Here is a 27,240-nt window from a genome sequence, read left to right as displayed (position 1 = left end):
ATGACTCCATGTAGCTGGCCATGCTCATTGGTCTAGGGCCAGACACATGACTCAAACATAATATTTCACCATCCCCAACACTAGACATAATTCATTGGTCTGATAATGGGCACCAGACCCACTGTGGTTCAATAAAAGCCCTTCTTCCAGATTTTTTAACTTGGCCAGAGAAAGCTGGTCTCAGATCTTCTCTGGTGGTGGGAGCACTGTGAGACGTGTGGCTCCTGGAGCTGTTACTCCCTCTTGTGTGAAAGAAGCCAGTCTGTGCTGGGAGAGAGTTAAGCTCAAACGTAGAAAGAACTTGACTCATGATGAAGGCTGCAGAGAATCCTGGAAACATTTGAGTCCTTGGTTTCAGTGACTCTTTCCTGAGGTCGCTCATACGATGGACCTTCCGCAACTCAGCTCAGACCAGGTTGTGGTGTTTTATAAAACCTCACTGAAGACTTGGGGTTAAAAGAAGAATTGTTGAGAGGATTAAGTGAGAAAACCATCATCAATCCTTTAGTTTTCTGTGCCTGGCATACAATACACTCTAAAATGATAGCTGCAATTATTTCTATTTATTGAGATATTTGTTCTCAAATCGCTATATTTATGTCTTTACAATTCTTGTCATATAATGTCATTCAGGCTAAACTCCTAAAAGATCAAAAATAATTTCTCTAGCTTTTGTGAAGAACATGGAAAGCAGCATACAGATCAATATCTTTAACCCTCTTTAGTGTTCTTCATCAAGCCCTCTGTTCCTAGGCTTTATCACCTTGTACTCAAATCCCTTACCCTCTTTATTGTTCTCCTCCTATTTAAGCTAATGTTCCCTCATAAGCCTGTGAGATCCTTTATTCCCCAGAGTGCAGAGGCAATAATCAGGGACAAGCTCCTGCCAGAAAAACTGTTACCTCAGACATTATTGTTTGCTGTGGTCTCATCCTTGACAATAAAAATGAAAATGGCTCTGTTTGAAGGGACTTATAATTTGTGATCTAAAATAGATCATAGGGGCTTAGAAAAGCTAAGCAGGGACTAGATTTGACTTGTAAAATGGAATATTTATTCCATTGCCTTATGCAGATAAATGCTTGTGAAGTGTTTTTTATTAATATGCTAAGCAGTGGTGCTCCACTGAGAAATAATTGCCTTTCATGTTCCTAGAACCCACCACTAACTGATGTGTCACAACTAGGAAGGAAATAGTTCTCGGCTAAAGTAGTTAAATTCTGTCATCACTCACTAACACGTGTAGAAGGAAGCAGGAAGTACGGATGTCACTAGGTCAGGTTACTATACCTTTCTGTATTTAAAGTCAATAGCCCTTCCTGATTCTGCTTTCACACTATACACCGGGTAAGAGAAGTCTCCCTGTCTTTTCTAGTGCCTAGTTCCCCACAGCCAGGTATCATTTAATTGTATAAATCTCTTGCCACAATGATGGCAAACAATAAAATCTTATTGGATACTAATGTCCCTTAGCTGAGGCTCCTGCAGATAATGTTCTGGCCTTTTAGTAAAAGACTCCTTGGACTTTTTAGTAATAGGGCACTTTGAGGTGTTTCCTTTTTCTCTTACATTCTTAAAAATATACCTACCATTGGACATAAGGTGAATCCGATGAACTATTAGATAGCTGAATAAAACTGAAGGTAAATGGAGAGTGACTCCTGACTGACTTGCCCAGGGGACAGACTCCCATCCATTGTTTGTGGTTTGCGGAGCCTGTTTTAGAGACATGGTGATAAGATGTCATTATATGGCCTGTGGAATCTGTCTATGCCCACAAGTCTACTTTCCAATAAACTCCCAGGTGATTGCTGTTGCTGGTCTGAGAACCATGTGAAGTACGCGCTCTGTTCACATGAGCATGTGTGGGCGTGGCTCTTTTACACAATTCCAGGTACCAAGGGCTGGAGTTGCTCCCTCAGCCAGATCAGCTGCTTCAGACTTAGGCATGAGGCTTTATAGTATTGGTTACAGTTGAAGACTGTGGAACTAACTCTGACTCATTACTACTTCCATTCTGAGTTCCAGAAGCTGGGGCAGGGAAGCAGGAAGAATAGTTTTTTTAAAAAGAGAGAGATATGCTAGATTTTTCTTCATTTTGGAATAAGAAACTGTTGTTTCTTAACAACAGTTGAAACTGTTGAAATGACTGGGTCAGATGTTGTATTTGGTGGCAAGAGAAAGTCTAGTGTAACCACTGTGTCTATAATGTTAGTGAATTTTAAATGTCCACATTCACACCTTTTTCTCCCTTTTGCCTCTCTTCAGGAAAGCTGCTGAGTTTGCTGGCCATATGCTTATTCTAATACATCTTATATATTCTTCATACATATTGTTGACTAATTAATAAATGGATTTCATCATCTGAAAGTATCCATTGAGCACTAGAGCCTGGATTCCATTGGGCTGCTGCTGTCATGTCTTCTTCACTAAACCTGACCTGGGCTTAGCCCATGTTTGCTCATCTCATACCGGGGAGCTCTGGTGCTCAGTCTATTTCATTCTGTACTGGACCCTTTCACCTCATACCTGCCTTAATCATGGTACTTGAGTTTACTGAGTTCCTGCTCTCTGACTTCATCTTCTGTTTTTGGCTCTGAATTTGCCCCTTGGACTTGATGACAAGATTTTGCTTCTCCAGATTAATAATTAACCCCTGCCAGACCTCCCTAATATAGTTTTACACTCACCCTCTGGCTTCATTCACTCCCAGTGGCTGTGAGTAAATACCTTTCTCAAGTCCTCCTAGCCTCTGGGACCCTGCCCAAGTCTGGCCTGCCTTCCTCCTCACCCCCACTGGAAAAAAAAATCAGACATCAAAAGCCTTACAGGGCTTCCCTGGTGGCGCAGTGGTTGAGAATCTGCCTGCCAATGCAGGGGACACGGGTTCGAGCCCCGGTCTGGGAAGATCCCACATGCCGCGGAGCAACTAGGCCTGTGAGCCACAATTACTGAGCCTGCGCGTCTGGAGCCCGTGCTCCGCAACAAGAGAGGCCACGATAGTGAGAGGCCCGCGCACCGCGATGAAGAGTGGCCCCCACTTGCCGCAACTAGAGAGAGCCCTCGCACAGAAACGAAGACCCAACACAGCCAAAAATAAATAAAAAAAAAAAAAAAAAAAAAAAGATCCACAGATTTAATTGACTCCCAACTGTCTTCTTAAAAAAAAAAAAAAAAAAAAAAAAAAGCCTTACAATACACTATTAGAGCAAAACAGAGCATTTCCTACTAAAAGTATATGACCCAAAGGGGGAAATTCTGAGTCACTGAAAAAAAATTGTTAGATTTTTTTTCTTTTGAGAGAAAGGAATACAAAAGAGTCGATTCATTTGCTATTGAATAAAAAGTCTTTTAATCTATGTACTTAAAAAATATGTGACTTTCCCTTTATTAGAAGGCTGATGGAAGTGGAAGGAGGGAGACTGAGGCCAAGCAGAGGAGAAAAGATGGGAGCAGCAGCCCCAGCAGAGACCAGAGCAGGACCAGACAAGGCAGACTAGGGCCAGGACCCAAGCCCTTGTTTGGAAACTAAGAAATCAGCAAGTGCCCATAATTATTTTGTTACACCAAACATGTGTGGGGAAAGTATAATTTTTAGATACAGACAATTATTTGATAGGGGTCTACTTCACCTTAGAGAAGAATTTCCAGATAAATCAGTAGCTGTAAATAAAAATCTAGGTTTGTAGTCAAGTTTTAATCAATAGCAGGGAAGCATATTTTCTCTTAAATATATAGTTCTCTAGTCCCAAGCACTTTATTTTAAATAGGGTCACTCTTAACATTCGTAGGCATGGGGCAAGAGTACAAATAGAGGCCCATATACCATATGCCTAAATATTTAAAAGTTATGCATAGAGCTAACAAGTTATTAGATAAAATATGTTTTATCTTCCTACCTTAACAAATATATGTGCATAACAACTTGGAAGGCAAGGTTCAAATTTAGAATTATTGGACTCCTGGGGTTGTGGCCTGGGGTGCGGCAGCGTGGGAGGATCTGGCCCACTGGTGTTGGTGATCACCCTCAGGAATCTTGACCCGGAAAGAGGCCCACACAGGCCCTGGAAGCGGGCTCAGGACATTTGGGCCGAGAATTCCAGATTCCCAAGCACCCAGAATGTGCTCTAGAAGTGGGTCCCAGGCTCCAGATGCATATGTCTCCTGATTCTACAGAATCCTATGGCCATCAGAGGAAGGTTAGAATGGTACCTTTTCAAGTTCAGGGCTCAAAGCAGAGGCCCCTTGCATGAGCCCAGTGGGTGGTATAATTTGTCACCTGGGAACCACCCTTTATAATTCCTACTCTACTACAAAGCCCCTGTCTTTTGCTTCTTTTCTTGTCTACTGTCTTCCCTCCAAATACACAGAGGTTACCAATTATTCTGCTCAGATACTAGTTTTACTAAATAGGACACAAGGATGGTATCTTCCATTATTTCTCTCTTTGATTCCAATTCCCTCTACTAATTATCTGGGACCTTTCTTATTAGCAAAGTTAACCCAGGGGAAGAAAGAATGTGGGTGGCAATAAGTCTGGGGAAGAGACATGGCGTTTTGTTTTCACTGAGGAGACGGCCTTAAGAATACTACTGTTCTCAGGGTTCGTGGCAGATTCCACCCCTGGGTAGAGGGGCGGTGGCCCCTGTAACAGTCACACTGGGAGGGAGGGAGCACTGCTTGCTGACCACAGCTGGAGGAACAGAAAACGCACGATGGAACAGGCCTCTGAGCAAACCATTTTGAATGAAAGGAAAATGAAAAATGTCAACACCATTATCAGATAGGTATTTATTTAGTACTCATGTGGTGGGCACTGAGCACACACTGGGCCCCCGGAATACTCACAGGGAACGGGAGTCAAAAGGGAATACACATCTCTCATCAAATCGTAACCCATGTTTCTGTGAAGGTTCCAGTGCTTTTGTACAGATACCAGTGAGATTCAAATGAAACTGCCTTAAGCCCATTCTCCTGTATGGTAAAAGCCCTCAGTCTCTCCTGGAATTCCGGAGGTGGGGGTGTGCCTTATGCCTTTGCTTGTTACTGATTGGTTCAATGGATGGATCTGTTCACCATCTATAGTGGGCTGTTGCTGTTTTCCACCACATTGCCCCAAGATGTGAAATGACCACTTTCATCTTCCCCAGAAAATACTCCTCGCACAGGATATTTGTGTATGTGTTAAGCTTTGCTGAAGATTTGGAGGTGATGAAGAAGTTTTATATTGCCATATTGCTTGTTCCTTTCTCTTCCCTTAAAGACGCTTTGGGGATTCCCTGGTGGTCCAGTGGTTAGGACTCTGCACTTTCACTGCTGAGGGTTTGAGTTCAATCCCTGGTCGGGGAACTAAGATCTCGCAAGCCACACGGTATAGACAGAAAATAAATAAAAAAGACTCCTCATTTTCCTGATCCCCTTCCACAGGGCTCCCCTTTTATAATTTTATTTTCCTTTTTTTGTTGGAGTCAAGGACTCAGTAACGTGTCATGCCAATTTGTGGATCATCAGTTCTAGTTCCCATCCTGAGACTCAGAAGGACCAACTGAGGCTTGCAAAGGCCACCACTCCCTTCTTCCATTTCTGTGAGGGGAAGCAGGCAGTGTGAAGAAATTTTTGTTTGCTATGTGAATTACATCATTGCCTTTAAAAGGCAGCAGCTGTAGTCAATTTTGGTTTTAAATAACATTACATATTTTCTTTCTCAGTTTACGCAATGATCACAAAGTAATCTACGAGCTCTTTGAATTTTTTTGGTCCCTCAGGGATGTATAGTGCCAACCACATTGACCAAAAAAACGTATTCTATAAGTATATGATAGTATGATTATAATATAATAATATGTGTAATAGAATTATAATATTTAATTTAATATTATAATATACCTATAATAATTATCATCATTATTATTATTGGCAGTAGATACATTTTGCTTCAAGGACAATTGAAGGTTTTTGAACAGGGGAATGATGTGACCAGACCTTAGTTTTAGGCAGGGCATGAAGGATAGTAGCAGAAGAGAGAGATGAAAGGCAAGAGACCAGTGGTGGAGTTATTTTACAGTAGCTTAGGTCAGAGGTCATGAGCTAGGATTATGGCAGTGGGAATTGGGTGAAAGGAATAGATTTAATGATTCGATGTAGAGGTATTGACAATAGATTTAGACATTAAAAGAAAACTAACCTGGGTTTAAGCAGGGACACTAGTGACAAACTGAGTCTGTGGTGTAACCGAACTGTAGATGTGTGTATGTCCAGTGCTAGGGGTATCCCACAGAATAGGCCAGAGCACTGGGCTGTGCTTCGGTGTTAAGAAGTAACCACCATTATCTGAGTGTTAGAAGCAGTTTGCTGCATAAGGGCCTATAAATACTATTCATCTAGAGAAGGAGGCGAGGACGAAACTAAAGATCAAAAGGAAGTCATGTAGGAAGCAGGAAATCAGTGACAGAATGTACAGTACGGGCAGTAAGAATTGGCCCTTTCAGCTTCTTTTAGGAATGAATGTCTGTAGTCAAAGGCCACATTGTCCTTTTATAGTCTACATCACCTTCCTTTTTTTTTTTTAATATTTATTTATTTATTTGGTTGTGCCGGGTCTTAGTTGCAGCACATGGGCTCCTTAGTTGTGGCAGGTGGGTTCCTTAGTTGCGGCTCGAGGGCTCCTTAGCTGTGGCATGCAAACTCTTAGTTGCAGCATGCATGTGGGATCTAGTTCCCTGACCAGGGATCGAAGCCGGGCCCCCTGCATTGGGAGTGAGGAGTCTTAACCACTGCACCACCAGGGAAGTCCCACCTTCCTTTTTTTTTTCTGGATTAGGTGAAGGCTATGTGTCAGAGAAGGATTTGGACTTCTAATGCCTGGTCTTGTTCATGAAATCTCCTTAAAGACTATGATTGTATTTTTGCATGCCTTACACATGGTGGGTGCCTAAAAATAGCAGAAGAATTCATTGAATGGTATTAATTCCCATTTTGTTGCTCCTGTAGAGGATCTAAATAAGGAGGCAAGCGTTCTGGCGCTATATTCAGTATCATTTACTGGCAAATAAGAGCAGAGCTGCCACTTGTGTGTGATCTCTGCCCCAGGGGAGGAGAAAAAGGGCACCGCCTGGGGGAAGCTAGCCCACTTAAACACTGTTGCAGGGCCAGCATCCCTGATTAGCACTTGTAACCTTCTTCGAGCAGGTCTCATTTTTCAGCCCCTCAGTTTTCCTTCCTTTCTTTTCCCATAGTCAATGTTTTCTCATAATCAATGTCCCTCAGGCCTTACACTTTTCTCTTGGGTGCTCCTAGAGTACTTTACTCATCCGTGGATCTCCCTAGTTCTTGGTCTTGTTCTCATTTCTTCTGACCTCAGGATTTCATCTCTTCTTCGACTAGGAAGGTTACCTAACATGCTAGGGTAAGGGTAACCTAAGGTAACATTTTGACGCTTTTCAAATCCAGATTTTTTTTTTTCCAGCAGAAAAAACTATCATCCATTTACTTCTCTATGAGGAGCTGCTATGATCTGCAGGCTTGTCTACAGACCATAAGCAACATGGGAAAAACCCTAATGCTGATCAGTTCAGTAACCTGGAAAGCGATAGTCAGAGGGTACCTATAGTCACTCAACTATACCACTTATAGCTGGATGATAGCTCTCCAAGGCAGGAAAGAAGCACATATTTATAATTTAGAAAACATTCTTAGTGTGCAGTACCCACAGAGCTCAATATGGGCCATTTGTCTCATTAAAAAAGGAGAGTTTGGTGCAGTCTCACATCTCCTATCCCTTGAATGCTCTGTCAGTTTCCAGTAGCCTGAATTTGGCCTGCCTCCCAGTGCTGACCTAGTCAGGGGACAGAGTGACTTAGTCACTCCATTCCCCGGCCTCTCCTCATTGCCTCAGCCAATGTGTTGACAGTCTAATTATTTGCTTTTCCTCCAAACCTGAGGGTGTGTCACCTGTGAGGTGGAGATGAAGCTGACCCACCTGGATGACATTCCAATCAGGTAAGGTAGCACTTGCTCTCTTCAAAGCCTCAGGAACTGGCTTCTCTTCTTTACCTACCTGTTGCTAGGCCTCTGATGGCCTTAAACTCCCATTATTACATCCTCAGGGGATTTGTCAGGACCAGAATAGGAACAAGCCCAAATCTTGCCAACAGCCTTGTAGTTAATGTCCTAACATAGCTCTCCTGGGGACCAGCACTTGCAATAATTGAGAGCTGATAGGTTCTATTTACAACAATGTACCTCCAGTGATCTTTACTACTTCTAGGGCCTGGAGGCAGGATTTTCTGCTTAGTAGTTCCCCTAGTGCCTAATCTTAGAAACCCTTTAGAAGATGTGGGAACTTAAATGGTATCACTGAACTCTTCTCTCTTGCTGTTTTATTATTCCTAGGTTCTTAAAGTAATTGATTAAATAGTTGACTGATGAGCAAATGCTTGTGAAGACTAACAGTTCAAGGCAATTGTTAAGATTCCAATTGACTGGTAAAGCCATTTATAGTTTAGGATTTTATGGGAAGTCTTTAAAAGGACATGATACAGGTTGGGCCTTGAACTCTAGGGAGAAAACTTATAGACAGAAGAAAGGAAGGTGGGTAGTAGCATGGTAGAGTGCTCTAACTGGCTTGCTAGTGTTGATTGCAGGTCTCTTCCTGACTCTGTGTTCAGTGACATCATATTAGTGGCATGAAATATATCATGCTAGAAATATTTACACAATGGAAATTGGTAAAGGCTATAAATCAGGGTCTTTTCCACCTGGAGAGCTGGTTGTTAATACTTACCATTGATGGTAAAGAATGCAGAACACCACTGGAGAGATGGAAATTAGCAAGCCACATTCTGGAGTTAGTACTAGACTGGGGTCAGATTGTATAGGATCTTACAGGGCAGACTGAGGAATTTTGGCTTTATCCTATAGATACCGAGGAATTGTTGATGGCTTTATATTAGCTGAGATGCTTTTCGTTACAAGCAATAGAAAAGCTAAGTTCAAAATTGTTTAAACAATAAGGAAGACGTATTCTTATATAATAAGAATTTCAAGGAGGACGGCTGAGGGTTGGCTAATTCAGCAGTTCACCCAAGACCCAGATTCTTTTCATTTTTTTTGCTCTGCCATCCTTAGTATGTCACCTTGTCCTCCAAACAGAACAGCAGTTCCAAATCCAGCAACACTCAGCAGCAAAAGGGAATCATTTCTTATTTCTCTTTGTCTCTTTGTAGGAGCAAGGAAGTCCATCAGATTTCCTCAAATCTCACATTGAAGAGAATTTTATCATATTCCTAAACCAAGTACTGGCAAGGGGAATGGAACCCCGTGATTGGTTTAGATCCATCAGTATTTCACCCATCTCCCTCCCACTCAGCCCCCACCCCTCCACTGGAGTCAATCTCCCCTGAAGCCCATGGTCACATAGGGAAGGATGGCTGCTTAAACATGATCAGGATTCTATAAGCAAGGGCGGGGAAGGGGGATGGACACTGGTTAAGCAAGCAACATGCTGCTACAGCTTTTGAAAAGAGAGAAAATATCAGTGAAACATTTTAGGAAGCATAATCTAGCAATGGTATGCGAGCAGATAGAAGGCCTGGAAATAGACCCAGTTATATTATTACGAGTCTAGATGTGACTCTATTATAAAATAGAGTCTGATATGTACTACCAAAGCAATGGTTCTCAACTGCCAATTCATTCATTCATTCACTCAATAGATATCTAATGAATGACTGCCATGGGTAAAGCACTATGCTAGGTACTGTAGATAAAACGGTGAACATATCTGGTGGAGCTTCTCACAATCTAACTGATGAATCAAATATCGATGAAATAATCTACAAGTAAATGTAAATTTATAACTTGGTTAACTGTTATGAAGGAACCCAAGATGTTTGTTTTCTATTTTTTAAATTGAGGTAAAGTTCACACGGTGAAATGTGCAGATCTTAAGTACACAATTTGATGTACATGTGTAACAGCTACCTCATCAAGATATAGAACATTTCCGTCACCTCAAAAAGTTCCCTTATGCCCCCTTTCTATTCAATCCCCACTTCCCCCCAATATGCAACCATAGTTCTTTTTTTTTCTTTAATAAATCTATTTATTTATTTTTGGCTGCCTTGGGTCTTTGTTGCTGCGTGCGGGCTTTCTCTAGTTGTGGCGAGCAGGGTCTACTCTCCATTGCCGCGCGCGGGCTTCTCATTGCGGTGGCTTCTCTTGTTGCGGAGCACGGGCTCTAGGTGCACAGGCTTCAGTAGTTCTGGCACTCGGGCTCAGTAGTTGTGGCTCACAGGCTCTAGAGCACAGACTCAGTACTTGTGGCACATGGGCTTAGTTACTCTGTGGCATGTGGGATCTTCCCGGACCAGGGCTCGAACCCATGTCCCCCTGCATTGGCAGGTGGATCCTTAACCACAGTGCCACCAGGGAAATCCCTGCAACCACAGTTCTGATTTCTATCATCATGGTTACTTTTGCCTGTTCTCAAATTTCATATAAATGGCTTCTTTTTCTCAACAAGTGATTTTAAGATTTATCCATGTTGCTGTGTTTAAAGGGAATTTATTTTTTAAAAATTGTATTCCATTGTTTGATTAGTGTATTTGTCATTTTTCTGTTGGTAGACGTATGAGATGTTTCCAGTTTGGGTCTATTATGAATAATGTTGCTATGAACATTTACGTAAAAGCTTTTTGTGCACATCTGTTTTCATTTCTATTGGGTAAATACCTACGAGTGGAATTGCTGGGTCACAGAGTAGGAAAGCGTTTCACTTTATAAGAACTGTGGATATTTTTAAAAAATATAGATTCATGGTCCTCAGTCCTAAGAATTCTGAGTTAGTCATCTGAGGTTCCTAGGCACATACGGTATGTAGTTTTTAAGACTCCACAGAACCACTGGTCTAAATTATAGTGGTAGTGGAAAGGAAGTTATTTTGGTTTGGTTTTCTGTTCTACCACAAAAGCATATAAATGCAAACAATTGCCGGGTGTTTTTTTTTTGGTTTGTTTTTTGTTTTCCTGGTTAGCTGCAAAATAGCTTTCTCTGAACATTTCCCCCTACTCTATCCATTAGCCCAGGTGTTGAAATAATCTCTCCTTTTAGTTTCTCTGCTGAAAGGCAAAGCTCTGTTTTTTCTGCTCTTGCTTAAAGTGAAGTGAAAACTCAGGGAGCTCCTTGGAGTAGCCCTTAGAATTGCTAAAATGAGTAAACAGGCCTTTAGGGTGGAGGAGAACTCTGTACTGAATGGCAGATAAGGCTGTGTGGCCCTGTGTATACTGGTAGGGTTTTCTCTGCTGTTTTTACTTTCCTTACTGTTTTTCTACCTGTCAGCAAAAAATAATCACCTGTGTTCTGACTTCCCACAATGACACTGGACAGCTGCTTCTGAGCATTTAGCATAGTGATAGCCTGAATGGCTGCACATCACTACAAAAGAGGTCCCCTGCTTCTAGGCAGAGAAACTGACACATAGGAATAGGGAATCACTTAATGGATTAGGGGCTGGCTGAGCTGGGACCAGAACCCAGGTGGCCTGGCTCCCAGCCCGGCTGACCACACTGTTACCCATACAGCCTGGGCTGACCCAAAACAAGCAGCCCATTGAGCAACTGCACAAACAACAATGAGTGATGGATGGTCAGAGCAAGAAACAGGCACAAAGCAACTGCAACCCCATCACTTCCTGGCCCCTAAATTTCCAGGCAAGCCTATAAAGTGTGGTCACTTAAATGAGTTTGGCCAGCAACTTGGCCCAGCTTTCAAATTTGGAAACTTTTTGTAGTCACTGCCAAAAGTAAAAGTCGGCCTTGTACTGAGTGGTGGAGAATGCCTTTGAACGTCACACCTGGTCATAATAAGTCTGCAGTAGTGAAGTTAAGACTAGAAAGACATAGTTAACAGATGGGCATAACCTGGTCCTGGGAGGGCCTTGGTGAAACAAGACAGCTTTAGAATTTTGAGGCTCCTCATCTGTGGACCTTTCCTCCTACCTCAGATTTAGCTGGCAAGGGGTGGGTGTGACCCATGGAGTTCAGTGACCAAGTCTCATCCTACTCCTCCTCAAATCTGCCACTGAACAGTATCCAAAATTTGTAGTCCCCACATGCTTGTCCCCCAAATGCCTCTGCCTGCCAACCTGTATTGTTGGTCCTGGATGTGCCTCATGCTAGGTACTCTGATCTGCTTGGCCTTGGTATAGCCCTAGGCCCTAAATCTTCAACACTAAATCCAGGATATTCCCAAGAAATATAGCTGTCTAGGAAGTTTCTTGTTTCAGATGTCAATTTTCTAGTCTTGAGCTGGGTAATTCTAAAGTGTCTATGCTTCCCTCTTTCCCTTTAGAAACTGAGGACTTCAGAAAGTAGTGAGGGGACAGAAAAGTTGACTGTAATATTTGTTTTTAAATAGGCCTAATGGGCACAACATTTTGAAAATGCAAACCAGTTGCCACAACGTTAGGAATCTGAATTAAAAGTTAGCATTTCTTGGGCTTCCCTGGTGGCGCAGTGGTTAAGAATCTGCCTGCCAAGGCAGGGGACTAAGGGTTCGAGCACCTGGTCCCGGAAGATCCCACATGCCGCGGAGCAACTCAGTCCCAGCGCCACAGCTACTGAGCCTGAGCTCTAGAGCCCGCAAGCCACAACTGAAGCCCGCGCGCCTAGAGCCCTCAACGAAGAGTAGCCCCCTAGCCCCCGCTCGCCGCAACTAGAGAAAGCCCGCGTGCAGCAACTAAGAGCCAACACAGCCAAAAATAAATAAATAAAATAAATAAACTTTAAAAAAATTTAGCATTTCTTTGGTCAGATTATAGCAGGGGCTGGCTCCATTTTGTATTTGTCATAAAGAGGTATTTATTAAATGTCTCTTACCTGAAACTGTCCACGTTCGTCTAATATTTATTCATTCAACAAATATGGAAGGTCTGCTATGTGCCAGGCAAGGCTTATGCTCCCATAGCCATAGGTCCTTGTAAATCACACAGCACATATGTGAGTTCTGCCGTATACAATACAGTTTTATGTGTTTTACTAAAGCGTAAGACCCTTGATGCCTGGAATTATGTCTTATTCATTTTTGTGTCCCCAGTATCAATGAGCACAGTGCCTTGCACGTAGTAGGGGCTCAATATTTGTGAATTGAACTATGCTACAGCATAGTTGTTGTACAAGGCTGTTAATAGGCATTACCAAAAAAGCACTACATAATTTGTTTTGCTTGCGCTAACAGTCTAAGGCAGATATGTCAATAGGGTATCATCATTACTCAAGTAAATAAATATTGAATATTTACAGAGAAAAGTATTCGGTTGGCCAAAAAGTTCGTTCGGGTTTTCCCCTAACATCTTACACTATGTTCACTGCAGGAGTGAAGGAAGGAGAGTGCTTAACTGGGTGGAGATTGGTCTGGAAGAAGTGTTAATTTTCCTCCGGTCAGTCCAGAATGATCATGTAGAGTAACTAGAATTTCAGTCTTCTCATTCTAACTATTTTCATCCCTCTCACCTTTCTACAACTACCCCGCCTCTTTCTGCTTCTTCCCAAGGGGCTGTGTCCGACTGACTACACCTCAAAGTCTCAAGAGGCCACCCAGTAGCCCTCCAGCTTCGGTACAAGAACTCTCCAGAACACGGGCTTTAGGTACACGGGCCAGGAAAACACAGGGTCACGCGCGGGGCAAGCGCCAAACTGGCCGCAGCTAGGGGAGTGGCGCTAAAGGCGGGGCTGCTACGGGGTGGGGCGGGGCGGGGCTGGGCGGGAGGAGGCCCGGGGGCCGCTTGGGTGTCACCACCAACCCGGTCCGGCCGGAAACTGGCGCTTGTTTCCGGCCGGACGGCCGAAAACCACCGATCCTGAACCAGCAGCCGGAGTCGGAGTGGCGACCGAGTGTGGAGCAGGCAAAAAGCCACTGGGGGAGGCCAGTCCAGATCACTCCCGTCTGGCTCCAGCTCCTGATCCTGTGCGGAACAACAGCCGCGGTCTCAGTCTCTGCCACCGCCTCCGCCTCCATCTTCGACGGGGGAGGGGCCGGCCGGACCCCGGGGTCACAGCAGAGGAATGAGGAGAGGCAGCCGGGCCCCGCGCTCCGCCCCGGCCTAGGGCCTTGCCCCGGGAGCCGCGAGGGTAACGGAGCCCCCGCCTTGTCACCCTCCCCCGTCTGCTCCCGCCCCTCCCGCCTCTTCAGACTCCCAAACTCTGACCCTCTGATCGCCACTGTCCCCCATCTCCTTTCTGATTATATTTCACCCTGAGCCATCTCCTCTCGGTACCCCCTCTTCGCCCTGACTGTTCCTTGCTTGGCCCCAACCTTTCCCCGGTTACTTCTCCCTTTCACCTGCGTCCCGCCTTCCCAGCCCCCCTTCCCCGTTCGTGGCCTCCCTTACTCAGCTGTGCTGGGCAGTTTGGACGGTCCTCCCTTGTCAGCTAGACTTTCGGGGAGGGATGGTGGAGTTTTAAGGTGGCTAGGAGTGCAGGGTACTACCCTCATTGTAGGATAAAGTTCATTTTAAAGTCTCAATATAAAAGTAAAAAGAAAACAAGCTGTTCTCCCCTGTCGATAGCCAAACTGAGGTGCGTCCAGTAATGGAGGAAGGGAGCGAAAAAGAAGTGTGTGTGTGTGTGTGTGTGAGAGAGAGAGAGAGAGAGAGATTGATTCTAGGGCAGGCTTATGAACTTTAGAAAAAAGAAAAGTTGCCATGAGCCGATGGAAACTTTAGAAGCTGATGATGAGTAAGCCGGGGGCTGCGTGATCTCACTCCTCTTCTCGTAATTACTAGGTTAACGGTGTGGCTCCGGTCGGGATGGAACGGGATTTGTTTACTGGGACGGCGTATTTTTAGCTTGTCGGCTCACAAGGACTAGCGCTCTGAGTCTCTTCTCTCCGCCTCTCTCTTCCCCTCCGTCTTTCCTTCTCTCTCTTCCTCTCTCTTTTTCTGAACCCCCTGCCCCCGCGCCCCACCCCCGCCACGGTCTAGGTAGCCTCTCTGGAGCCCAGGTGGCTTCTCTGGGCACAATACAGATATAAAAATTAAGTTCAAAGAAATTTTCTGTAAGAGATTCTCCCCAGCTCTTCAGGGAGTTTTCTTTTCATGAATGCAAAGGCAAAAATTAGTTGACTTTTAGTACATATATGTATAAAATACTTTATAGAAAATCAGAAACGGGTAATTGTTCAGTCTTTGGCTTCTCATACTGTATATTTAGATCTTAGAGGACGCTGGATCCCTTTGTCTTTCAACCTATTTCTAAAGTGGGAAAGGACAAAGTAGAAGAGGTAGTGATAAGGCAGGTCCAAAAGGATAGCTAGTCCTAAATCTTTTAAAAACATTTTCTATACTGTATAACTTTAAAAAACAGAAACTTTCTTTCCTAATAAATGAGATTGCATTCTTGATGGGATGGAGAAGACAGCAGGGGCTTATGCTGGGTGCCTAGGGAGAATCAGACTTGTAATTAAACATTTGCTGTGCATAATTTACAAATGAATACATTATGGGCAAACAGTTATACTCTTTGTCCTCATTGTTTTTCCGAGCCTTTCTTTTAAAGGTTAGTAACCAACCTGCTGTGCTAGTCTATTGATATTTTGAAGGCTGGACAGAACTGTAAAATAAATGAAATTGCTATTGCTCATCTGGAAGCTGAATACCGGTCTGTTCTAATTTCCACTAGCTACCCAGCATGCCTCAGAGCACCTCCCTGAGTTAGTGGCCAGTTACTATGTACTTAGAGATTACAAATGAATACACATATTAGCTCATGGTAGGAATAATTGAGATGATAAATACGCTGAAAAGATTTTCCAAAACTGAAATAGATTATTTTTCGATTTTTTCCATTTCGGATTATCAGCACCTTTCTACCGATAATCATCCATTAACATGAATAATTTAGAGTTGAACAGATATCCACTTTGGACAGTACGCATTCAAGCAGGAAGGAAAGATGGAAGGAAGATAATTTCCAAACTATTACTATTTTTGTTGTTGTTGCCTGCTTTGACTTATCCCTTTCATTTAATGCCAAAGACTCCTTTGTGAAAAAAAAAGTAAACCTTTGCCAAAGAAAGGGCTGTCTACTGACTTGTATAAGGCAGGCTGACCAGTAATGATTGTTAATTACTAGTTGGACTTTGTGTAGTTATGTTACCAGCAACGTGAAAATTTTCCTGAAGCTTCATTTCGTTAATCTCTTTCTTTTGGGACCCCTATTGAAAATGATTTAATTTGAAGGGTAATATCTGATTTTTAAAAATCACACATGCTGTTCCAGAGTCTGTTGACTATCAATAGTTGTTTTAATTTATGAATTAGTTCGTGCCAATATTAGTGATGATATCTGGCAAATTCAATTCATATCTGTATTTAGCAACTTCCCCTAGTTGAACCAGATATATTATTCCAGGGGTTGGGGGTGGGGATTGAAGGAGTGAATAAACTCTAGGAATAAGTGTAGGGCAGCCCAATAGCCCATCACTGTTTTCAGTTCTCAGAAGGCTTTGTTTGGAATTTTGAGATTCAATATATATGTAACCAAGTGAATTATGATGGAATAACTCAGTATTAAAAATAAGTTTTCAGACTGTTATGAGGGCACTAAGTGCCACTTGTTAAAGTTTTAGAGCTCCTGAATGTCTCAAGCATGCTAAGTATGCTGGCGGAGGACTTTATAAGGGAGCATGCGTTCTTCTTACCCCAGACATTCATCCCATCAAGGGAAAAATCCTGAAACAATGCTTTGAAGTGTGACTTCAGCAGTATCTTTCCTATGCAAACTTAGGAGCTGTGGAATGGCAGCCTGGAATCTTCTCAACAGCCCCTGATAAATCAGACAATTAAAATCTGTGTAACTAGAATGTAGATGCAGGACAGTTTTATCATGAATGCCTGAAATTAGTTGATTTTTTAATATGATAGAAGAAGGAAGTTGATTTTTTTTTAAGTAATAAATCCTTGCTGAATAATGACTGAACACTCCTGTGGATAAGGCAGTTTCCAAGTGCCAGTGACAGGCTTTGGGGAGATATAAAAGGTGTAAAAACAGGTGTTCTTGCCCTTGGGACAAGGGTGATGTTGGGGAAGGCAGTATGTAAATGAGAAAGCAGACTATTATAAGCTTTAACATTTAAGAAAAAACATAAAAACAAAACCAAGTTTAATGTGCTACAAATGAAGTATGTAGAGACTAGAAAATTCGAAGTAACAATGTATGAATGAAGTAAATTAGGGAAGATTTCTGAGTCAGTAAAATTTGAAATGGACTTGGGAGGCTATGGATTAGAGTCATAATGAGGCATGGGCTATGGAGTTAGATGGATCTTGGTTCAAATTGTGGTTCTACTTTTTACTAATGTGACCTTGGGCAATTTACTTCTCCATCCTTATCTATATAGGGCAATTTACTTCTCCATCCTTATCTATATAATAGGTGTGAGCATTCAACTAAATAAAATAGTTGTTCTGTGTTAGGAGTAAAAGGAGATAAAAGATCTTCTGGGCAGAAAGTATAGAATGTACAGTGTGCAATGATGGTATGAATGACTAAGTTGTGTTTGTGGGGAGAATAAATGAGAGTGACTGGAGAAAATGTGGGTTGATCAAGTCATGGGTAGAGCAGGCGAGAGGGTGGAGGGGACTCAGAGGCCAGACTCTGTTGGGTGTTGATGAAAGGGTCAATAGAGTCATTGTAGGTCCTTGAACAAAGGATGGATTTAATGAGAAGTATTGAGCCCTCTGATCCAAGAACTCAGGGACAAGGAGTCAGGCACCGGTAAATTGTGACTCTCGGTAAATTGTGACTCTCGTACTTCTCTTCTGGACCATCCTGGCCTAAAGAGATCAGCCAGGAGACATAAGATTCCTTGTAGAAAATTTTGTATTTACACACCTTACTCACCATGTTGAGCTCTGCTTGTGACTGTCTGATGTACCAACCTGTGGGGAAGTCTCAAGGCTATGGCTGGATTCTCTTCAAGAGCTTATGGTAAGGACAGTGTCATGTTTCCAGTGCATTGAACTTTCAGTTATCTCTGCTATTGTAGGGAGCACTAGTTTAGGTAATTCAGAACTTCAGAAAGAAATTTCTTGGTTTGAAAATGCATTATTTTTAAAAACCAGACTTATTTTAGTGTTTTGGGGATCATACTGATGAAATGAATTTGCATTTCTAAGCCTGAATTACCTGATAGTGAGGAAAGTATACTGATGGTGAAGAAACGTCAGTCTTGAATTAAAGATTTTGCCTCAGAAATCCATAAAATGAAAAGTCCATATGAGGGTAATTAAGACTGGGCTATACTGAGTATGTTAATGAAGACCAATTTCTTTTCAAAATCTGTGTGGGTCCAATGTGGCCTCAGGCTGTCTGCCTTATTCCTAAGAGCTATTGGTAGAAGATGCCTATGTTGCAGCCTGGATAAGTCTTTACTCACAATATCTGGAAGAGTCCTACTGCGTGATACTGCATTGTTGAAGATTAAGCTGGCTTTTTCGAAATACTTGGGCTTTGTAGAGGGTCTTCAGATATTAGCTCCTTTGAAAATCTATTAGATTTTTCCTCCTGAAGTAAACTTGTTTGAAAATGTGGCCAATTTAAGAAAAAAAAAAAAAGAAAAAGGAATGGGGAGAAGTCCACACTTAAGAAGTAAACAAAAAAATCACACAGCTGTTCTTCCATCCTTGTTCTTTCAGTTGACTTGCTTTCCTTCATCCTTGCCTACCCCCAGCCTTCTCATAATCATTACCAAACTATGTGCTTGTGATGTCATGGGCACAGGATTATTATTTACCACTTAAGTCAGGAGATTGAAGTATTTCTGAGCTAAAATTCAGAGATGGAAAAATCAGGCATCTTAATTTATACAGTGTAGTTCAGGATTATTTTTAACTGTGTTTTTTAGGATTATCTCATACCTTATACTATAAGAAATAGTTTTTGATAGGAGAGACTACTAAGCTGTTATCTTTAGTGACCTGCTGTGAATTTAGTTCTACTAAGTGGTACGGAGGATTAGGAAAAATGACAGTTTTGTGCCCTTGAAGAATTTACAGCCTAGTTGGGAGTAAGGGGAATAGGGAGGAATGAATACCTATTGAGCCTCTTTATGCCAGAGAAAATTTTAAAATGTGAAAGTGTATTATCATTTGCATAATACAGACCTCATACCATAGGTATTTTGGGAGAAGAGTACTCAGGTAGTTATGAGTGATGTCACAGAGGAATTGTAACTTACTCCAGATCTTAAAAAAAAATTGTATTAGGTACAAGAAATGAAAATGAAGCAAATAACAAAAAAATCATTTAATTTTGGAGCTGAGAGGGATCAAGCAGAAGCCTGGGCGCAGGAATGTACTTGGAATGTTCTTGGGGCAGTGATGAGACTGACCTGAGTCGCAGTGAATAGTAGTAAAACACAGGTGGTTAGGATGGTCTGGAGCTATGTTTGTAGAGGGTCTTAAAAGTCAGGCTTATAAGTTTAGATCTTAAACGATGGAAAATAGCTAACCACTGAGAATTTTTTATTAGGATTGTAATATGATGATATTGGGAAATAGATTGGCTTGGAGGGAAGGGAGATTAGCAGCTGGGATGTGTGAAGTGATGAGGCCTGAGCTAGAGTTGTGGAGGGTGGGTTAAGGAGGGGAAAGAGTGACAAAGAGATTGTGAAGGAAAAAATTGAAATCAGTGCGGGCTGGATGTGGAAGATGATGGAGAGTGATCAATCAAACATAACGATAGCATTTTAAGCCTGGGTTTCTGAGACACTGACTGGGGTAAAGAAGTTAGGGAGGTTTCCTCATTTCTTAGGGAAATATGATGAGTTCAGTTTGAGATGTTTTGGATTTATAGGGGCAATGAAACGTCCAAATGAAAGCTGTTGCAGTTGTTAGAGAAGAGCCTACAGCTGGTGGAGAGGTGAGGGTTAATAATGCTTGAAAGTGTGGTTTTGCAGTTCATCAGCATAGATGTGGTAGCTGTAGCCAAGAAAATGAATAAGCTCTCTGAAGACTAGAGTGTAGGGAAAGAGCAGAAGGCCAAAGATAGTGGTACTGATAAATACTACTATTCTCCACTCTTCAGGCCATCTTAATTGAGTTTTTCTGTCTCCTTTCATGTTTTCCGTTCCTCTGCTCCCCACTCCATCAAATATCCATTGAATGTCTCTTGTAAGCACTGTCTTAGGCACTAAGGAAGCAGATGAGTCAGACAAGATCTCAACCTACAAGGAGGTTATGGGTCTAGTGGGAGGAGAGAGATGTGTCAGTATATAGATGGAATGAAGTGTGATAGGTATTGTGATAGAGGTATGTAGGGGGCAGAGTGGGGGCCTAAAGGTCAGTTCTGCCTTGGACATTCAGAGGTTGGAAAGTGCCTCCCAGAGGAGATGGTATTTGAGCTGAGTCTTGAAAGATGAGTTAAGGATATACCCTACAGATGAGAGAGAGAAGTACACTCCAGGCTAAGAAAACAGCATGAACAAAAGCTTAAAGGAACGCAACAGTCAGACTTCTTCAGGTAACTTTTAAGTAATTATTATGGCTGGAGGACAGGGTTGGAGGGCAGGGAAGAGGCTGGAGAAGTAGGTAAGGCCGATCATGGACAGCTTTATCTTGTGCTACACTAAATGATAAGCCATTTAAGGGTTTTTAAGCATTGGGTGATAAAGTAAGTTTCATGTTCTAGAAAGATGATTTTGTTAGTGGTATATAGAGGGTGGATTGGAGAGGAACAAAGCAAAAGACTTTTAAAATAACTTTATTATGTTTAACAGTAATACGTTTGTTGTTGAGTGATCATGTTTGTGGAATCATGGAATCAGAGAACTAGAGGGACTGTTACGCTGTCTTAGTCTCCCTCATTGATTTTCAAATGGAATACCTGAGATTTACTTAGGATCACAGAAGTAGTGAAGTGATAGCTTGGTCTGGAATTCAGTCTTCAGTGGCTGTAATGTGGTAGGTGATTAATAAATGTTAGCTCACCTCTCTCATTCCCTCACAAGTCCCGTTGCAGTGTTTGTTCCATTCTGCCACACTGCATTGAGCTAGAAGACAGAAGGACTTCTGTCGTTTCACTGCATTGTCCTTTTTACTAGCCCAAAGTGAACAGTGGTATTTTCCCAGGTCTGACTGAGGAAGATCTGTCCTGAGAGTACCATGGAGAATAGGGACTTTGATCTGGGGCAGTTGGATGATTCAGATGTAGAAGAATGTCAAGGTATTTGTGTTATTGTGTGTGCAGATGTATTTCTCTCTCCTGCTAAGTTGCCTTCAAGTTTTCTTTTAAACTTAGTTTTAAATTGTACCAATGAAACCTTGGTAAAAGAAATAAGCTATGATAAATTGGGCACTGACAAAAAGTATATCTAAAAAACAAGATTTGTCATTATACTTGGATTCTAAATCTTTCTTCCCCATGTTTTTAATTTCACTGGATTTTTGTGAAGGTAAATTATTTGGGTTTAAAGTGTGAAGTAAGAGTTTGGATTTTGTGTTTTAGTCTTTTTTGCTGGAGAAGGACAGAACAGGTTAGAGGACATCTTAGAGGTCCTTAGATTCCCCTGGGGAAAGTTGGGACATGAGGGGATGTGGAAGGATGGATGCCTTCCATTGGTAAGTCTTCATCGAAACTTAACTGAATTATGATTTCTCTACTCCTTTCTCTGGGCTCTGTCAACATCTCCAGAGAAGGACCTTGGATTGGATACTGTCCACTTTAGCAGAGCTGCCAATTCTTAATTCTTTCTCAAGTGGGCAAGGGTACATTTCGTTTTTGTTTATGAGTGTTTGGGGGAGGGGTGGGGAGAGAGGCGGCATAGAATAGCTACTCACAGTGAGTCTTTATCTGAATTCCTATGTAACTGGAAGTTTCCTTGGCTTTGTCTTGGGGCAGATAACTTGGTTACATGGCATTTAAGCTACGTGGGAAGGTGGTTCTCTCTCCTTTCAGTTATCTGACCTAGGATGGCAATAAAAACTTCCTTTCTGTCCATATATGTCAGCCTCCACCTCACTCTGTTCTAAGTGCCTTTTGTGCACACTATGTGGGGGATCTGAAGGACCCTCTTCAGTCTAAAACTGAGCTTATCAACTGTTCCCTTAAAGTTTCGGGGAACCAACCTGCTCCTGATTATTTTTGTGTTAGTGACTCCCCTATTCTTCCACCCAGCCCTTTCTTAATTTAAAAATTTTGAATACTAAGATATTTTAAATATTTAGAAAAGTTCAGGGGAAAAAACCCTAACACAATTCTGAGCCCACAACCCAAATTTAATGGATATTAACATTTTGTCATATTTGTTTTAGATCTCTCACTCTCTTTAAGATATAAACTGTTAGGTATTAGATATAGCCAGAGTCCTACTCTGCATCCTTATCCCCTTCCTCTTTCTTGGGAAATGAATCCTGGCCTGAATTGTTATGTATCATTCCATTTCATGTTCTATACTTTTTTAAAAAATGTGTAATATAGACACAAACAACATATAGTTTTATTTTGAAATCATAAAGAGTCATACTGCATGTATATTTTTGCAAACTTTTCTCTCAACATTGTTTTTCACATTTGTGTACATGTAGATCTAGTTCATTTAATCACCTAATCTTGAAGCCTTTTTCCTCCACTGCCCTCCCCACTTGCCTCATGAAATAATCCTACCCATCAGAGTCCCAGTTTAAACCCTGTCTTCCATGAAAACTTTCCTGATTTTTTTTTTTCTCCTGCAGGCTGTGATCTTTCCTACTTCTGAATCTGCCTATCATTTTATTGGTACTGATCTGGTGGTAGTTGTATATTCTTGTATTTTAGTTTATTTGTGCCCTTAGCATGGCTCTTCTACTATACTGTGAGCTCCTTGAAAGCAGATAAGTAGTTTCTTTTATCTTTGTATCCCTCAGGGGCTTGCCACAGTAACTTAAATATAGTAGGCATTTAGTCGCTATTAGTGACTAAATGGTTAATTAATGAATAAAAAAATACAGTCCTTTGAGTTGGTGAACTGTTTAATTATGAGCGGTATAGTGACCCTGATGAAAAATAAAGCTTATAAAGAAACATTCAGCACTGAAAATTATATAGAAATGCACATAAAAGTTGAGAGCAGTCAAGACTAACTTCCTGTAGGAGATGAGAGCGAACATTCCCTGAGAAATGAAATAGGAATTGATTGGTGATATCATCCCAATGAGGAAACTCCTGGGAATTGATCCTGATGGCATTTGAGGCAGTGTGCTCCTGTGGCCAGACTCATTTCACTAGCTATCAAATTCTGCTATTGTCATCAAGGTCTTGACACCTTCACTGGAGATTTATATTGGCATTGGGAAAAAGCAGCCTATCTGTTCACTTAATAAATACTGCTGAGAAACAGGAATTCTTAGGCCTCTAAAAAAGAAAGCCTAAATAATGTACACATTTGTACATATATATGTACTTATACTTTTAACAGCACCTTTTTTATTGATGAGACCAGATTGTATCTCAGCAAAATATTTTTAAGCTTTTAATTCTGGAATGTGTAGTATCAATATAACATTGTTTAGGCCTCACGGAAGCCCTTCCCTCCCCCCGCCAGGAAGAAATTAAATGTTAAGTTGAACTATAATGAAATTGCAATTTTAGAGGTAAAGTAAGTAAAATATCACCAATGGTTATTGCTTAAACTTATGTTTATGTTGTTATGTTAAACGGTTATTATGTTTAATGGTTATTATGTTAAATGGTTATTGCTTAAGCTTATATTTAATAGTTATTGCTTAAACTGTGATTAAACTTAACATGTCACGTCTTGATTTCCTATGGGGGTTCTGAAGAACATTATTATGGACCTTTTTGAGGGCTAATCCCAAATCTATTTATAATTCTAAAATGTACTTCTGAACTTTAATTTACAACCGATTATCTTTTGTAGTTATCTTTAGCTCAAATTTTTGATAAAATGTGCTTATTTCTCAGCACAGTTAGTATATTTGGGAAGGTTGTAGGGGAATGTGTGAAGGTTATAGGCCAGAGTACCTGGAAGATAAGGCTGAGATGAAAACTTAGGCTGTCAGTAGCTACATATAATTGATTGAATTGGCTTTAATGAGCTTACAGTTCCTTTGAGTAAATGACTACCCCACTATCCTTTCCTGCCACCCCCATATCTCTTCTCTAGTCTTGATAAGGGAGATCTGGTGGTGGGAAGAGAAAATTGCTTGTGGCCCTTGATTTTATTGATATTTGGAGACTTAACAGGGAAGAGGGTAAGAGCCCTCGCTGCTGGCACCAGATTCTTACCCATGGTTCCCCAAACAGTTCTTAGGATAAGAGCGAGGAGGAATGCAGAAGTCAGGGGAAAGAGCAAAGAAACAGAGTAGAGAGCGAGAGTTAGCAGATATTATAGAATAGGATTGAGGAACAGAAATGGGAAAAAGGGATACGTATAAAAATTTAAAGAGATTCTGTTTCCTCTCATCGTTCAAAACCTGGCTTAGAATTCTTTATAAACCTTGTACCTAAACTATATCAAAGTTGTATGCAGGCCACATACCTACTTGGAAAACATCATATATAGACGTCAGCTTTGAAAGTATCAGCTTTGTGTTCTAAAATAATTCTTTGAAAAGTTAGGTCATTTTAAATGAGTTGGTCTACTAGTGCCTTTTGAATCATTAATAACTGACTTCAAAGGAAAAGAAAAGAATTCCTCTGAGGCTTTAGTATGAGTAAGTCTTGATATTTACCTGAAGATAGTCCTAAGTGAGGAATGGAGGCAAGACAATGGGAAAATATAATGCTACTAACAAAAATATTTTGGATAGCATGCTCTCATTTAAAAACTTTGCTGCTCTAATGAGTTCCTTTGTGAGTGTTTGCTTTCATCTTCCTTGAACTAGGAGCTCACCTGGCTGAGTGTTTGGACTCTTCATTTTCTGAAAATTTCCATCAGTACTAAGGACAAGATTATCTGATATGAAGAATACTTGGTCCCTGTTTACTGTCTAGGGATAGAGACTTCCCACACTCCTCAGAATTCTGAAAATAGAATTTGAGAGTTAGACTTAAGATTTGCTGCATCCTAGTTTCTTTGGTTGCCTAAAATAAATTCCTAGCTGTTTGACACAAGATGACCTCTCGTTTTAATATTAAGTTCCTTCTCTCTCACATCATCTTTGCAAGTTTTGGTAATATACTAGTTCATTATGGAAATTAAGATTGAAAAAATCATCTACGCAGATTTCCCTTGATGTTTGCTGTCTGGCTGAGACTATAAATTCCTTTCTACTGAACACCTGCTGTGTACTGGAATTTGGACAAGATGCTCTAAGGAGATGCCAAGGAAGTGTTACCCAGTAAATAAACTAAACAAGTAGTAGGAGACTTGGCCCCTTGGGAATTTATATTCTGGGTTAAAATAGGACATAGTGTTATATATTTACACACACATATTTAGAAAAAAAGAAATACAGGCTATGTAGTATTATGTATAATCTCACATAGCATTTTAGAATGGAAAGGAAATTTACATATTGTCATCATTGTCTGGGTGAGGAAAATGAGGCCCAGAATATTTAAATGACTTGTTCAAGGTAGTTACCCTCAACAACAAACATTTTGTTAGATATCTGCCCTCTGAAAAGTTAAGCCTCAGGTATAGAAAGTTAAAGTCATCAAGAACTTAATAAGTTATGAAGACTGAATGTTTGCATAAAAAGATAAATAGTAATACAGAGTCATAGGCATTACGTGTCAAGTGAGGGGTACAGTTATATAGAGCTATACAGAAGTTTAGAGGGAGTGGGTAGGGAAAATTTTTACCCTTAGGATAATCTAGGCCTTAGAGAAGAGAGAAGACTGGGTGATTATAGAGGGGAAACATTCAAAGTATGAGAACTTTGAGCTGAGCCCAACTTGCTTGGGGGGCAGAACAAGTAGACATAGTGTTTCACCTAGGAGAGCAATGAGATTAATAAAGTTGGAGAGTTAGGTAAATTGGAGAGGGCCTTAAATCTCAGGCCAAGGAGTTTGGTTTATCCTTACAGTGAAAAATTCCTGAGCAGGGAATTGTATATATAAATAGTATTTGAGGAAAATTGATTCAGCCGTGTGGTGTGAAATGGAGAAAGAGAGAGCAGTTAGAGGACTGTTACAAAAGAGTCTCTACAGGGGTGATGGGAATGGAGAAAGGGGAGAGATTCAAGTGATTTGAAGAAAACTAAATAGAATTTGGTAACTGCTTTTATGGGAAAGGGATAGATAAGAACAATGCTCATGTTTTTATTCTGGGTTATAGCAGTAGGGGAGCTGGGTTTGGTTGGTTTCTGATCTACTCTCCAAAGGGATACCCTGGTGGAAGCAAGCACTGAGTCTAGCCCAACACTCAAATACTGAATACAGAGAGTTTAAGTGGCTGGTGTGCATGCCTCGTAAGTAGTGGAACTTGGTGTAGAGCCCATTCTTTTGACTGTTGTTCAGTGCTCTTTCTATTATATCATACGGCTTAAGAGGAGGTCGGTCAGGTGGTTAAAAACACAGAGCAAATGCCTGGAAGTGAAATGGGAAGTTGAAGACCACATTATGATGAGGTTTAACCACAAGCTGTTTCAGTTCTGCATAGATTTTCCTTATATTTAGGGGCTAAATGTGTATACTTAATGTAACAGTGATCTAGGTTTCTTAGAGCTATCTTCTTCTGAGTTTCACTTCTTCACAGTCAAGGAAAAAGATTCTTTCAGATTTTGGATTTAATTGTATATATTCCCTGACCCCCAATTTTCAAGATAAAATAGTCCTTCCCCCTGCATGTAGATAGGTTGCTTTGGTTACAGACTGTAGGTGAAGTAGCCTCAAAGGCCACATTAGTCTTTTTGGAGGAGAGTTTTGGACCCAAATCTTTCAGGCTTATTTACCCTGTCAGCAGTTATGAACAGTTTCCTTACACAGATCTTATTACCTAAAAAGGGCAGTAAATACTGTGAATCAATAGGGTATTTTTGCTAATGGTGTGTTTTTAGAGAATTGAATGGCCTTCTGAAGAATCCTTTATGTTTTGTTTTTAAATATGTAGTCAGGTATATTTAAGATGTGACTCCTTCTTACTCCCTTTTTTTCCTTTCCTTTCCTTTCCTTTTCTTTTCCTGTCTACCAGGCTTTTATCTATCTGGTAACAGATACCTGCAGATGCAAAATAGCATTTTCTGGATCAGCTAACACTATGTATCTACTATAAGGGTCTGACACTGTTATGTAATTTCATCAG

General features: G+C 41.2%; 1 protein-coding gene across 1 annotated transcript in view; it reads left to right on the top strand.

Annotated features, from left to right (window-relative positions):
* The first annotated feature begins 13,844 nt into the window (after positions 1 to 13,844).
* The window catches only part of OTUD7B (OTU deubiquitinase 7B), a 55,610-nt gene continuing 42,214 nt past the window's right edge, over positions 13,845 to 27,240 (top strand). Inside the window, exon 1 of the mRNA XM_068540687.1 lies at positions 13,845 to 14,126. The gene's annotated coding sequence lies outside the window, so the exon portion shown is untranslated. The remainder of the gene's footprint in view (positions 14,127 to 27,240) is intronic.

The sequence above is a fragment of the Eschrichtius robustus genome, chromosome 3 (genome assembly GCF_028021215.1).
Source record: "Eschrichtius robustus isolate mEscRob2 chromosome 3, mEscRob2.pri, whole genome shotgun sequence".
Lineage (NCBI taxonomy): Eukaryota > Metazoa > Chordata > Mammalia > Artiodactyla > Eschrichtiidae > Eschrichtius > Eschrichtius robustus.
This window is presented reverse-complemented; position numbering and strand designations above follow the sequence as displayed.